The sequence below is a fragment of the Hylobates moloch genome, unplaced genomic scaffold (genome assembly GCF_009828535.3).
Source record: "Hylobates moloch isolate HMO894 unplaced genomic scaffold, HMol_V3 SCAFFOLD_13, whole genome shotgun sequence".
Lineage (NCBI taxonomy): Eukaryota > Metazoa > Chordata > Mammalia > Primates > Hylobatidae > Hylobates > Hylobates moloch.
The window spans coordinates 35,646,602-35,661,960 of record NW_026652288.1 but is presented as its reverse complement, the minus strand read 5'-3'; the positions used below and the strand labels follow the sequence as shown (position 1 = coordinate 35,661,960).

The 15,359-nt window shown below is 54.2% G+C and overlaps 2 protein-coding genes and 1 long non-coding RNA gene across 3 annotated transcripts in view; 2 read left to right on the top strand and 1 right to left on the bottom strand.

Moving 5' to 3' along the window:
- Nucleotides 1-15,359, top strand: part of LOC116480610 (carcinoembryonic antigen-related cell adhesion molecule 1-like) — a 1,172,951-nt gene that overhangs the window by 128,756 nt on the left and 1,028,836 nt on the right.
- Nucleotides 1-15,359, top strand: part of ARHGEF1 (Rho guanine nucleotide exchange factor 1) — a 96,617-nt gene that overhangs the window by 43,943 nt on the left and 37,315 nt on the right. The gene's annotated exons all lie outside the window — the stretch shown is intronic.
- Nucleotides 1,218-3,193, bottom strand: LOC131380983 (uncharacterized). Its single transcript, XR_009209348.1, has 3 exons — nt 2,394-3,193; nt 1,998-2,285; nt 1,218-1,266 (listed from the first exon to the last, which is right to left on the bottom strand). It is a non-coding gene; the product is annotated as an uncharacterized LOC131380983 (long non-coding RNA).

Genomic DNA, 15,359 nt, shown 5'->3' with positions numbered 1-15,359 from the left:
TGTGTGCTGTGCCTGTCTGTCTGTCTGTGTGTTGCCTGCTCTGGGTCTGTCTGCAGGTCTGTGTTGAACTATTTCTGTGTCTGGGTCTCTTTTCTGCATCTGCATGTCCCTGTGTCTCTCTCAGCCTCTGTCTCTGTCTCTGCCTGAGGGGGCACCTGCTGGGGCCACTAGAGGAAGGCCTGGGTGTGGAGAAGCTGGGGAGAGAGGAGGCAAGAAAGACAGAGAGACAGGACAGCGGTGACGCCTGAGAACCAGGGAGCAGGGAGCAAGCACGAGGGAGCTGGGGGGGCTGTCGTGGGCGCCACGGCCGGAGCGGGTGATCAATATTCGATTTAGGTTTTAATTCCGGGGCCTTTGGAGCCTGTCAGCCCTGATATATGAGCTCACACTGGGGCTGCCCAGCCAGCCACCCCACCAGTGCCCATGGCCTGGTGGCCTGTCCTGGCCTGGGCTCCCTGGCCCTGCCGGCGGTGGACTATAGGAGAGGGGGGAAGGGGAGAGGGGCCCAGTGAACTTGAGCTTGGTCCCTTGCCCACCCAGTGCACCTACAGCCCCTGCTCCTGCCTGGCCTGCCAAGCAAGGGGCCCCTAGAGGTCCTCAAACACTATCTGAGGGACACCGGGTCAGGTCCCACAGCCTGCCTGTCTGCATGGACCACATGTTCAGACACATATACAGCTCTGGGCTCATACATGCCTGTGCCCATGCAAACTCTTAACACATACACCCCGGGTTCAAACACACATGTGCACACACAAGCCACCATGCATCTCCTCTGACATACATGTGTGTCCACATACAAACTCTGACACATATACGTGGTCCACACACATAACCCCAATGCATAGACACATAAAAGCACCACATGAACCGGAGGTGGAAACCCTGGGGACGCAGCATTCTGGCAAGAGACAGAGACACAGAAACTCAGAGACAGGCTGACAGTGAGAGATGGGAGAGACAGACCAGTGAAGAGCTCAGAGAAGAGCTTGAGAGTGGGGACAGATGTGGAGAGCCCCCAGGGGAGGTTGGAGGCCACAGGGCGGAGCAGTGGACAGGGCTCAGCAGTGAGGGGGATGGGAGCCCCCCCAAACCCTGTCTCTTTCTCAGGAAGATGGATCCACCGCCCTCCCTGATGACAATGCTGTCTGCGCAAACTTTAATTAACACTTTGAGTTAATTAGTTCGAGATCATTTAGGAGTAAAATGTTTTTATTAGGGAGGCTGCGAGCCTGTTGATGGATGGGGCGCGATTCGCTCTTCCGCCTGCGGGGACAGCCAGTAAACAGAAATCAATCAGGGGCCTCCCAACCCAGCCCCCCAGAGCCAAGCTCCCGGCCTAGAGCCCAGGAGTGGAGGCTCCCAGCCTCCTCCTTCCCCCAGGCCCCAGATTCCAGGCCCCAGCCCCTCCTCCCTCAGACCCAGGAGTCTAAAACCCCAGCTTCCTCTTCCCCCAAGACCTAGTCCAGGCTCCCAGCCCCTCCTCCATTAGGCCCAGGAATCCAGGCCCCAGCAGTCTCTTCCCTCAGACCCAGTTGTCCAGGCCCCCAGCCCCTCCTCCCTCAGACCCAGAAGTCCAGGCCCCCAGCCCCTCCTCCCTCAGACCCAGGAGTCCAGGCCCGTCCAGGCCCCCAGCCCCTCCTCCCTCAGACCCAGGAGTCCAGGCCCCCAGCCCCTCCTCCCTCAGACCCAGGAGTCCTGGCCTCCCGCCCCTCCCTCCTCCGTCAGACCCAGGAGTCCGGGCCACCCCACAGCTTCCTCCCTCAGACCCCTGAGTCCAGGTCCCCGCCCCTCCTGGTCCCAGCTTGGTCGGGAGTCCACTTCTGTCGCAGGACCCGGCTTCCGGGCCCCCACCTTTAACCTCCCTCGGATGCCTGAAAACCCTGCCTGGTTCTTCGGGGCAGCCGCCCCCCTCTCCCACCCGCGCCGGACTCTTGGACACAGCACTAGGGTTGGATTCACAGTTGGGAGCTTCCTCGGCTGCGGGTCAGACCCACCCCTCCACTCCGTCTCGAGGACCCTGACTCCGCGGCCCCGGAACTTTCTCCTCGCCGCCCCTCGGCGTCTCTGCGCGCCTGTCTCGTCGGGTCTCGGCCGAGAGACATCGCGGGCGCCCCCTTCCCCTGCGGTGACGGCTTCATCAGGTGTCCGCGCGGGCGGGGGCGGGGCGAGGCCTGGCGGGCGCGGGGAGCCCGGGGGCGGAGGGGCGGGGGTTCCGGGGCCGATAAATCTTCATCAGGTGGCGGCGGGGGGGCCATTAGGCGCTAATGGGAAGATGGAGGGGCCTGTCGGCCGCGCGGGCCGGGCCTCATTTGTCCTGCTTCCCGCTCCATTGGCCGCCGCCCCCGCCCCGCCCCTCCCCCGCCGCCGCGCGCCCCATTTCCGCTTAAAACCTTTGGAGGGGACGTGGGGGGGATCCCGGGGGCTGCTGAGAAAAGGCGACTGGAAGGCAGGGACAGATTCAGGAAAGGGGAGGGGGCTCAGGGAATGGAGGGGAACGGGGTTCGGTCGCAGAGCCAGTTTAGAACGTGGGTGGCTCAGCTAGAACGCAGGCGGAGTGGGCAGGAGAATGCGGCAGGGAGGGCTCGGAACGCGGAGAACGTGAATAGAAGTCCCCGAAGGAAAAGAGAAAGCGGGAGGGGGCCGTCGGGGACGCGAGAGGGGACCTGGAAGATGGGAGTGGCGGGGACTGGAACAAGGCGGGAGTGGCCGGGAGAGGGTGCAGGATTGGAATTAGGGGAGGGGGTTGGATCGCCGGCCCCGGTCTCCAAGGGTGTGGATTCGGGAAGGCGAGGGGGCGGCGTCCCCCGAGGCAGAGAGCACGGCCCCCGCCCGTCGCCGCCGCCGCCGCCGGCTCCCGGACTCGCGCCCCCCGCGCGTCCACTCTGATTTCTCGGCCCATTTTTCTTCCTCTCCTGTCACTCCGGCGCTCGCCCTCCCGCCGCCGGCTGCCCCGCCGCGCTCCGCTTCCCGCGGGAACCCCCGCTGCAGCCAGCCCCGGGGGCTCAGCCGGCTCCGCGCAGCAGCGCCCCCACCCCCACCACGCCTAGCCCCGATCAGTCCCCACCAGGACCACCTATTCCCCCAAGTCGGTCACCCACAAATGGACTGCCTCCCCGAACACCCCCAGGAGAGGCCTAGCCTTAGGGGGTAGCACTGGGGTTGGCTCCCCCAGCCCCTGGGACTAGATCCCTAGGACTTCAGGACCCTAGTCTGAGATTCCCTAAAGGAGGCATCTAGATACCCACAAACCAGGACTTCGAACCCCTACCCTCCCTCTGAAGCCCTCACATGGACTGAAGACCCCTGGGATCAGAGCTAGACATGGGCCTGGATCACCCCAGGCCGAGTGAATGGCTACCTGGACTCACAAACACAGAAGGTGATAACCCAGCCTAGCCCCAGACACCCCAAAATGAGGATTCTGGGGCCCAGCTCCATTCACCCCCAAACAAGTCCTCCAGCCCAAGACAGAGAATAAGGGAAATGGACCTTAGCTCAGTTACCCCAAAATAAGCATCAGTAACCACAAGTCCCCCCAAACTAGGCATTTATTCCCCCATACTGTCACCCCCAAATTAGACGTTGGGGCCCCACATTTAGCACACCTAAACTAGACTTTCCTCATTGAACCTCATCAGGACCCCAAGATACACCACCCATGATCTACAAAAATAGGCCCCAGCTGCTATCACCCACTCAGCATGTGACCCCATTCTCAACACATACAAACTAGAAAATGGGACTGAAATTCAGACACCCTTAAACTGGGCAACCCCAAACGTGACAACTGGATCCTCAGACTCAAGTCAAAATGAGGATCTGGGCCTCACCAACCCTAAGGCTCCCCCAAACTAGACATCTGGCTCCCCAGACTCAGTTTCCACTAAACCAAGGAACCTCAGAAATGCCCCAGCAAGTCACCTTAACACTAGTCATGTAGGTCTCTACGTAGCATCACCCCTAAACCTTGTGTCCAGACTCAATCATTGGTCACCCTAACCTATGCATGTGGACCAACCACCTTTTTTTTTTTTTGAGACGGAGTCTCCCTGTCGCCCAGGCTGTAATGCAGTGGCACCATCTCAGCTCACTGCAATCTCCGCCTCCTGGGTTCACGCTATTGTCCTGCCTCAGCCTCCTGAGCAGCTGGGACTACAGGTGCCCACCACCACGCCTGGCTATTTATTTATTTATATATTTATTTTTGAGACAGAGTCTCGCTCTGTAGCCCAGGCTGGAGTGCAGTGGCATGATCTCGGCTCACTGCAAGCTCTGCCTTCCGGGTTCACGCCATTCTCCTGCCTCAGCCTCCCGAATAGCTGGGACTACAGGTGCCCACCACCACACCTGGCTAATTTTTTTGTATTTTTAGTAGAGACAGGGTTTCACTGTGTTAGCCAGGATGGTCTCGATCTCCTGACCTCATGATCTGCCTGCCTCAGCCTCCCAAAGTGCTGGGATCACAGGTGTGAGCCACCGCGACACCTGGCTATTTTTTTGTATTTTTAGTAGAGATGGGGTTTCACCGTGTTAGCCATGATGGTCTCGATCTCCTGACCTGGTGATCTGCCCGCTTCGGCCTCCCAAAGTGCAGGGATTACAGGCGTGAGCCACTGCGCCTGGCCTTTTTTTTTTTTTATTTTTAAGACAGGGTCTTGCTCTCTTGCCCAGGCTGGAGCTGGAGTGGCATGATCTCAGCTTACTGTAGCCTCAACCTCTCAGGCTCAAGTGATCCTCCTGCCTCAGCCTCCCAAGTAACTGGGACAACAGGTATGAGCCACCACTCCCAGTCAACAAGCAGCTTTAGAAGCCCCCCAACTTGGCACCTGGAATTGCAGCATCACCTGCCCTTACAATACACATCTGAGCTTTCACCCCCACTCATAAGAGTTAGAGACCCCTCTAAGTTACCCCACGAACTCAGCATCTAGCCTCCCAACCTCAGACACCCCCAAAGTTAGGAGGACTCTGTGGCACTGAAGCTCAGATCTCCAAACTACCCCTCTTGTCCCCAAACTTCAGTCACCCTACACTAAGCACGCCATAGGCTGTTACCCCCAGAAGTAGGCAAGTCAAGAACCCCCAAATCAGGTATGTGGAGCTGACCCTCAAGGTCAGTCTTCCTAATCCAAACACCGAGAAGCTCATAATCAGAGAGACCTGAATTTGGGATTTAGAGTACCTGCCTCAAACACCCTCATAGTAGGTTGGATGGTGGCGCCCCAAAAAGTATGTCCACATCCTAACCCCAGAACCTGCTAATGTGACCTTACAGGAAGAGTCTATTCAGATGCAATTAAATGAAGGATCTTGAGATGGGATTATCCTGAGTTGCTGGGGTGGGCCCTCAATCTATGTTAAGGGACCTGGTAACAGACAAGAATAGGCCGGACGCCGTGGTTTACACCTGTAATCCCAGCACTTTGGGAGGCCGAGGCAGGAGGATCCCTTGAGCCCAGGAGTTGGAGGCCAGCCTGAGTAGCATACTGAGACCTCATCTCTACAAAAAATAAAATTAGCTAGGCATGGTAGTGCATGGCTTAATCCCAGCTACTCAGGAGGCTGAAGCGGGAGGATTGCTTGAGTTTGGGAGATCAAGGCTGTAGTGAGCTATGATGATACCACTGCACTCCAGTCTGGGCGACAGTGAGACCTCTTCCAAAAAAAAAAAAAAAAAAGGGTGGGGGCCAGGCAAAGTGGCTCAAACCTGTAATCCTAGCACTTTGGGAGGCCAAGGCATGCGGATCACGAAGTCAGGAGATTGAGACCATCCTGGTTAACACGGTGAAACCCTGTCTCTACTAAAAATACAAAAAAAAAAAAAAAAATTAGCCAGGCGTGATGGCAGGCGCCTGTAATCCCAGCTACTCGGAAGGTTGAGGCAGGAGAATGGCGTGAATCCGGGAGGTGGAGCTTGCTATGAGCCGAGATCGCGCCACTGTACTCCAGCCTGGGCGACAGAGTGAGCGAGACTCTGTCAAAAACAAACAAACAAACAAACAAACAATTTAAGCCACTCCTAATTCAGGCATTGAGCCTCCCCGAGGATCTGAGTCTCTGTGTCAGTCACCCCTAACTAGGTATCTGGGTGATTATCCTCAGACATTTCCACACTAAGGAACAACACCCCGGGCCGGACACGGTGGCTCACGCCTGTAATCCCAGCACTTTGGGAGGCCAGGTGGGCGGATCACCTGAGGTCAGGAGTTCAAGACCAGCCTGGCCAACATGGCGAAACCCTGTCTCTACTAAAAATACAAAAATTAGTTGGGCATTGTGGTGGGTGCCTGTAATCCCAGCTACTCAGGAGGCTGAGGCATGAGAATGGCTTGAACCTGGGAGGCAGAGGTTGCAGTGAGCTGAGATCACACCACTGCACTCTAGCCTGGGTGACAGAGCAAGACTCTGTCTCAAAAAAAAAAAAGGAACAACACCCCAAACTCCATCACCCCAAACTAGGTACAAAGAACCACAAACCCTGGCAAGTAGGTCTTGTGACTCAGTGAGCCCTAAATTGTATATAAATGTTAGGAACTCATAACTAGTAGCGCTCAAACCAGACATCTGATTGCCTTCTCTTAACCTCCCAAAGATGGGCTTCTCATACACGAGAGTGACACCCCCAGGAGGCATCTGATGACACAACCCCAGCTTGGCACTGGATCTGCTGAGGGACATCTGGGCCCCAGCTGTCACCCCAGACTGATGTTCAGGCTCTCAGATGGTCATCCCAACCTCAACATCTGGGCAGCCGGGATTACACACCCCTACACTAGACATCTGAATGTTTTGCCACAACTACCCACAATCTAAGGCATTTTGGATTTGAGCCCCAAACTTGGGCTCTGAACCACACCCCCAGCCTCAGAACCCCCTAACTGAACATCATGCTAAGTCACCTCTATTTTAGATTTAGGGTCCCAGCCTTAATTTGTTCCCAGATTAGAATACAGGCCCACAGGCCGGGCATGGTGGCCCACGCCTGTAATCCTAGCACTTTGGGAGGCCAAGGTGGGAGGATTGCCTAAGCTCAAGAGTTTGAGACCAGCCTGGGCAACACGGTGAAATCCCATCTCTACTAAAATACAAAAAAAATTAGCTGGGCGTAGCAGCATGTGCCTGTAGTCCCAGCTACTTGGGAGGCTGAGGCAGGAGAATTGTTTGAACCGGGGAGGCAGAGGTTGCAGTGAGCCAAGATCGCACCACTGCACTCCAGCCTGGGGGACAGAGTGAGACTCCATTTCCAAAAAAAAAAAAAAAAAAAAAGAATACAGGCCCATAGTTTCACTCACCCCTAAATTAACCTTCAGGGCCTCAAGGTCAGCAAAACCACAAAAAGTCACTCTCAAAATAGGCATCTGAGCTCCACAGCCACCGACCCACACACTTTGCATATGGCCTCCCAGTCTCAGACGTCCCCAAAACTAGGGCCTGGGGCACCCAGGCTCAGTGACCCCCAAACTAGGCAAGTGAGCTCCAAACTTCAGTCAGCCCTAAGGTAATCAGTAGGACCCCCAAATCAACATGTGGGCTGCCAACCTCGGTCACCACTAAACCTCAAAACCAGTCACCCTAGACTTGACACCTGAGTCTCCGAACTGACTCGCCCCAAACATGACAGGTGAAATGCCGCAGGAAGTCACTTCTAATCTAGACAGTAGGCCCCCACTGTCGTCACTAATGTGGGCGTCAGTAGCCCCCGTCCCTGGCCTCAGTGACGAAGCCACACAACTGCAGACATCTAGAGCCGGGCGTTGGGTGTCCCAAAACAGGAACAAGGGCTCACACGCGCCCAGAACTGGGCAGGAGGAATTCCAGGCACCCCAAATTCAGGATCTTGAGCCCCAGCATCCATCTTCTCAAAGTGAAAATCTGAGTCCTCAGTGTTAGTCACCCATAAACAATGCATCTTGACTACCACAACCAACCATTTGCCCCCAAACTAGGGTTTTTTATTTTTGAGATAGGGTCTTGCTCTGTCACCCAGGCTGGAGTGCAATCATGGTGCAATCATGGCTCACTGCAGCCTCAAACTCCTGGGATCAAGAGGTCCTCCCTGAGCCTCCTGAATAGCTGGGACTGCAGGCAGTTGCCACCTGCCCAGCTAATTTTTTTGTTTTTTGTTGTAGAGCTGGGGTCTCACTATGTTGCCCAGGCTAGTCTTGAACTCCTGCCCTCAAGGGATCCTCCTGCCTTGGCGGGACTAGCTGGGACTACAGCCCAGCTAGTTTATTTTTATTTATTTTATTTTATTTTATTTTATTTTATTTTGGAGATGGAGTCTCGCTCTGTTGCCCAGGCTGGAGTGCAGTGGTGCAATGTTGGTTCACTGCAACCTCCACCTCCCAGGTTCAAGCGAATCTCCTGCCTCAGCCTCCCAAGTAGCTGGGATTGCAGGCGCACACCACACCCCAGCTAATTTTTGCATTTTTAGTAGAGACGGGGTTTCACCACGTTGGCCAGGCTAGTCTCAAACTCCTGATCTCAGCTGAGGCGATCTACCTGCCTCAGCCTCCCAAAGTGCTGGGATTACAAGCGTGAGCCACCGCACCCGGCCCAGACCAGGCTTTAGACCCACAGGATCCTCTTGTGTTCGGTAAAGGGCAGTGGGTCTCCAGGGCCAGAAATCCCAAGGTTACCTGTGCCCCAGCCACAGCGACCCCTAGGCCAGCCATTAGAGCCCCAGTCTCCATCTTCCCCCAGGGGTCTCTATCACTGCCACCCACAGGTGTGGAGGTGCTTTGAAAACAGTGGCCCTCCATGTCATAGACATGAAGCACTCCTCAAGTGGGTCCTGAGTCCTGGGGCCCTGACCTCTTGACACCTCCATTCCAAATACCCAGACTCCCAGCTTCAGTGACCTTCACACAAAGCTCCACACCGCTGGCCACACTCACTCAGAGACCCCACACCTGAGTACAGGAAACCCTTGACTCAGTTGTCCCAGGAACATTCAGCCATCAGCACTCTCAGGCTCAGCCATGTTTAGAAGGGACCAGGCCGGGCGCGGTGGCTCACGCTTGTAATCCCAGCACTTTGGGAGGCCGAGGCGGGCGGATCACGAGGTCAGGAGATCGAGACCACAGTGAAACCCCGTCTCTACTAAAAAAATACAAAAAATTAGCCGGGCGTGGTGGCGGGCGCCTGTAGTCCCAGCTACTCGGAGAGGCTGAGGCAGGAGAATGGCGTGAACCCGGGAGGCGGAGCTTGCAGTGAGCCGAGATTGCGCCACTGCACTCCAGCCTGGGCGACAGAGCGAGACTCCGTCTCAAAAAAAAAAAAAAAAAAGAAGGGACCAGCACCCTGGACTCTGCGCCCCAGGCTAGAGGACTGAAATGACAGCTCCTGCCGCCCCAAGCCAAAACAGGCACCCCTCAGCCTCATCCCTCCAGCTGCACAACTAAGCCCCGAGTCTCTGTCCCTCAAACGAGGCAGTCTCTGCCACCCTGAACTGGGAAACTGTATCTCCATCTCTGTTACCCCGAGGCAGGGCCTTGACTTCTGGTCTTATCACCCCAAACTAGACCACTGATCCCAGTCTCTGCCTCCCCTAAATGGACAACTGAGCCCCAATCACTGTCAGCTCAATTTTGTCAGCTCAAACTGGACAAAAGGACCCCAGTCACTGTCACCCCAAACTACAAAGCAAGACCAGTAGTCTCTGTCACCCCAAACATAACATGGATGAGTAATGTCTGGCACATCAAGATAAGACAAGACCTAAACTGTCACCACAAATTGGCAAGTGGATGAGCCCAGGGAGTTTGAGATCAGCCTAGGCAACATAGTGGGACCCTGTCTCTATCACAACAACGCAAAACAAAATAAATTAGCTGGGCATGGTGGCACGTGCCTGTAGTCCCAGGAGGCCTAGGTGGGACTTGAGCCCGGGGAGGTCAAGGCCACAGTGAGCCATGATCATGCTACCTCACTCCAGCTTGGGCAACAGAGTAAGACCCTGTCTCAAAAATGAAATAAAATAAAATAGGCCAGGCGTGGTGGCTCAGGCCTGTAGTCCCAGCACTTTGGGAGGCTGAGGCAGGCAGGTCACTTGAGGTCAGAAGTCTGAGACCAGCCTTATCAACGTGGTGAAACCTCGTCTCTGCTAAAAGTACAAAATTAGCCGGGTGTTGTGGGGGGTGCCTGTAATTCCAGCTACTTGAGAAGCTGAAGCAGGAGAATCGCTTGAACCCAGGAGGATGGAGGTTGCAGTGACCTGAGATCACACCACTGCACTCCAGCCTGGGCGATAGAGACTCTGTCAAAAAAATAAAATAAGGCCAGGCATGGTGGCTCACACCTGTAATCCCAGCACTTTGGGAGGCCAAGGCAGGCGGATCACGAGGTCAGAAGATTGACTCCATCCTGGCCAACATGGTGAAACCCCATCTCTACTAAAAATACAAAAAATTAGCCGGGTGTGGTGGTGCATGCCTATAGTCCCAGCTACCCAGGAGGCTGAGGCAGGAGAATTGCCTGAACCCCGGAGGCAGAGGTTGCAGTGAGCCAAGATCGCGCCACTGCACTCCAGCCTGTTGACAGAACGAGACTCCATCTCAAAAAAATAAATAAAAAAAATTAAATTAAATTAGCAAGCTAGTCTGTCACCCCACAAATGTACTGGGACAATGATCTCTGTATAATAATCTATACAACCAGACCCCATTTCTGTTACCCAAAATACATGCAGGGGCCCCAGTCCATCTCCCAAAAGCAGACAGCCAGATCCCCAGTCTCTGTCACCCACATATACTCTGGGACCCATCTCTATCCTGTAAAACTAGACAACCTAGCCCTAGTTTCTTGGCCCCAAATGCTGCTTGGCACCCCCAGTTTCTGTCACTCAACACTAGACAACCAGACCCCAGTCTCTGTCACCCCAAATATACCCAGGGATCCTAACCTCTGTCCCACAAAACTAGGCAACTGGACCTCCAGAGTCTATGAGGTCACATGTTCCCTGGTCTCTGTTTCCTCCCCACAAAACTATAAAACCAAATGCTCCATCTCTGTTACCCTGAATACATCGCCCTGGGACCCAGTCTCTGTCTCACAGTCCTAGACAACCAACCCCCAGACACTGCCACCCCAAACGGCACAATTGTACTTCTAGGCTTCTAGGCTCTGTCACTCCACGTTGAGCAACACGTTGCATAAAATGTGACCTCAGACTACAGACCTGGGCCCACAGTCCCATCTTCTTCATCTGGTCGACCAGACTCCATCCAGTCTGTCTCCTAAACTAGACGACCAGACCCCTCGTCCCACTCATGCCAAATGAGACAAGCTAACATCCATTCTATGCCACCCTAAACTAGACCCTGGAACCCCCTATCATTTCATCCCACCCTGGACAACTGATCCCTAATATCTGTCATTACAAACTAGGCAGCTAACCTCCTAGCCCCTGTCACCCCAAATTCAACTTCCCAGTCTCTGTGCCCCAGGCTAGGTCCTGGGATCCCAGTCTTAATCCCACAAAATTAGAAACCAGAACCCCCTGATTCTGCCACCCCAATCTAGGCAAAGAAACCCCCACTTCTGTTTATTTTTTATTTTTTTTTCTTTTTCAAGACAAGAGTCTCATTCTTTTACTCAGGCTGGAGTGCAGTGGTGCGATCATAACTCACTGCAGCCTGGACATCCTGGGCTCATGTGATCCTCCCACCTCAGCTTCCCCAAGTAGCTGGGACTACAGGCACGCACCACCAGGCCTGGTTGATTTATTTTTATTTTTTATTGAGATAGGGTCTTGCTGTTTCCCAGGCTAACCCCCACTTCCGTTGTCCCAAACTGGACATCTGGAACCCCGATCTCCAGCATCCCATACTATCCAGCCAGATCCCAGTCTGTTACCCCAACTAGGCAACCAGACCTATAATGGCTGCAGCCTCAAACTAGCCAAGTGGTCACCCCAGGTCTTCCACCCCAAGCCAAGGCCCTGACCCCCAGGGCTTTTGTCTTCAGCCAAAATTAGTTGGCCAGTCTTTTGGCCTCTGTAACTCCACCCAGGTAATTGGACTGGTGGCTTCTGGCACCAAAGTGAGATAACCAGACCTCCAGTATCAGATACCACAGTGGAGTTCACCAGATCCCCAGTTACTGTTGTTCTAAACTGGTCATCAAACCCTCAGTCTGGTACCCCAAACCTTAAATTTCAGTCTCAACCCAGTGTCACCTCAAAAGAGCCAAGACTCTATATCCAATACCCCTAAGGAGGTGCCAGAAGTCCCAGTCTTGGTCACGAGAAACTAGACAATCAGAACCCGGTCTATCACCCCAAAACAGACCTTAGAATCTCAGCCCCCATCGCCCCAACCTAGACAGGAACATTAGTCTCTGCCACCTCCAACAACTGGTTCCTGTCACCCCAACCAGAGGCAAGTCCCTAATCTGTCACTTAAAGAGAACTGGGCTGGGCGTGGTGGTTCATGCCTGTAATCCCAGCACTTTGGGAGACCGAGGCAGGCAGATCATGAGGTCAGGTGATCAAGACCATCCTGGCTAACACGGTGAAACCCCATCTCTACTAAAAATACAAAAAATTAGCTGGGCGTGGTGGTGGGAGCCTGTAGTCCCAGCTACTCGGGAGGCTGAGGCAGGAGAATGGCGTGAAACCAGGAGGCGGAGGTTGCAGTGAGCGGAGATCGCGCTACTGCACTCCAGCCTGGGCGACAGAGCGAGACTCTGTTTCAAAAAAAAAAAAAATGAGAACTGAACCCATTTTCTTTTTTAAAGACAGGGTTTCCCAGGCTGGAGCGCAGCGTATGATCCTAGCTCACTGCAGCGTCAAAATCTTGGACTCAAGTGATCCTCCTGTCTCAGCCTCCCAAGTAGCTGGGACCACAGGCATGCACCACCATGCCCAGCTAATTTTTTCATTTTTTTTTTTTGTAGAGACGGGACCTCATTTTTTTACCCAAGCTGCTTTCAAACTCCTGGCTTCAAGCAATCCTCCCACCTCAGCCTCCCAAACAGATCTCCAATTACTGTTACCCCAAATCAGAAACTGGACCCCAGGCTATACCACCACACAAAACAACCAGATTCCCAATCTGTCACTTCCAACCAGCCAGCTGGATCCCAGACTGTCACCAAAATAGACAAGACCTTTGGGCTCTGTCCCCTTGATGAGACAGCAAGCCCTCCAATTTCTCCTACCCAAACCAAACCTCGAATCTCAAGGTTGTTCAGGAGAGACAGAGAAATGGTACTCTAGTTTTTTTGTTTTTATTTTTATTTATTTATTTATTTTTTTCTCGAGACAGAGTCTTGCTCTTTCGCCCAGGCTGGAGTGCAATGGCGCGAACGCGGATCACTGCAACCTCCACCTCCTGGGTTCAAGCCATTCTCCTGCCTCAGCCTCCCAAGTAGCTGGGATTACAAGCATGCGCCACCACGCCCGGATAATTTTTTTTTTTTTTTTTTAGTAGAGACAGGTTTCATCATATTGGCCAGGCTGGTCTCAAACTCCTAACCTCGTGATCCGCCTGCCTCAACCTCCCAACTTGCCGGGTTTTCATTTTTTTGATGGAGTCTCACTATGTTGCCCAGGCTGATCTTGAACTCCTGGGCTCAAGCGTCTTGGCCTTCCAAAGTGCTGGAATTACAGGCATGAACCACCACCTCTGGCCCTGGGACCCTAGTCTTGATCACCCCAGATGGAAGCTTCTGGTCTCAGCATCTCAATAACTCAACACCAGAATTTGAGACCTGTAGCCAGTTGCCTTCAGAATAGGCCTTTGGCCTGAGTACCAACCTCCCCGACCCGCAGCTCTAGCCTGCTGCCTCAGTGATCTCAGAACTGAGTGCTTGGGTCTTTGGCATCAGTAGCCTCCAAGCAAAGCATCTCGACCATATTCACTGCAAACCCAGCAATGTAGACTGGACCTAGAGTCCACCCACTGACATGGGCACGGACACTCAGTCTCCCCTGGGGAATACTGGCATTGCGGTCAACAAACACCCTCTGCTACTCCAAAATTGGGATTGGAACCCTGGCCCCTGGCCTCTGAGTAGGCTCAGGTGACCTGGCTTGGCCAGGGGCACCACAGGTCCCCACCCTGCCTGGTCCCCCAGGATGAGTCCATCTCTAGCTCCCTCTCTGGCGGAAACACTTGTCCGCCCTCTGGTGGCAGATTCTGGAAGTGCACTCCTGTGTGTCTTCAAGACACCCAGGCTCCCACCTCCCACCCCCGGTCTTCCCATCTTGTGGGAAGCCTGAAGCTGGGGGTCTTCTTGCTTCCTCCCACTCACCTCCCACGCAAGTCAGCCACCAAGACCTGTCCTTCGTCCTTCAACCTCCTGAATCTCTCTTCCCTGTCCCACCTCTTCACCCCACTTCCCTGCCCCATCTTCCCCAGCTAGGATGATCCTCCCTGGTCTCACTACCTCCAGCCCATCCGCCAGACAACCTCAGAGGGATAACCCTCTCCTCCCCACCCTTCCCCTCCCCTCCCTTCCCTTCCCCTCCCCTTCCCTCCCCTCCTTTTCTTTAATTTTCCCTTTTCCCCTCTCCTCTCTTTTCCTTTTCTCTCTTTTTTTTTTTTTTTTTTTTTTTTGAGACAGGGTCTCATTCTGGTTGCCCAGGCTAGAGTGCAGTGGCATGATCTCTGCCCACTGAAGTCTCTGCCTTCTGTGCTCAGGTGATTCTCCCGCCTCAGCCTCCTGAGTAGCTGGGACCACAGGTATGTGCCACCACGCCCGGCTAATTTTTGTATTTTTAGTAAAGACAGGGTTTCGCCATGTTACTCAGGCTGGTCTCAAACTCATGGGCTCAAGCGATCCTCCCACCTCAGCCTCCCAAAGTGCTGGGATTACAGGTGTGAGCCACCGTGCCCGGCCTCCAGAGGGATATTTCTAACAGTCACACCTGACCCTGCCTCTTCCCTGTTCAATGTCCTTATATAGTTTCACATTTTAAGGCAAAATCCAAAGACCTTACCACAGGTCCTGTGTGATCTGGCCCCCAGTATCCTCCCCAGCATGGTCTCTGGGGCTGACCAGGAGCACCGCCCTGTTATTGAGCAGATCTGACCTCAGGGCCTCTGCACTTGCTGTTCCCTCTGGCTCCAACACTCTTCCCTGAGACCTGCACCAAGGGGCAAGTGGCCCCTCAGTCCCCAGCAAGGCCCTGCCCACTGAGCAGCTCTCCAGTTTGTTTGGCTCTGGAGCGTTTACCCCTTTCTGAGTGTCCTGATTGTTGGTGGTTCTATCTGTGTTTCCTGCACATCTCCTACAGAATGTGAGCTCCCAGATGGCAGGGCCTTGTCTGTTTCCAGCACTGCCATTTCCCCAGCATCTAAGTCAGTGTGTCCAATAAAACACAATATAAGCCACAGAGGTGACTTGCAATT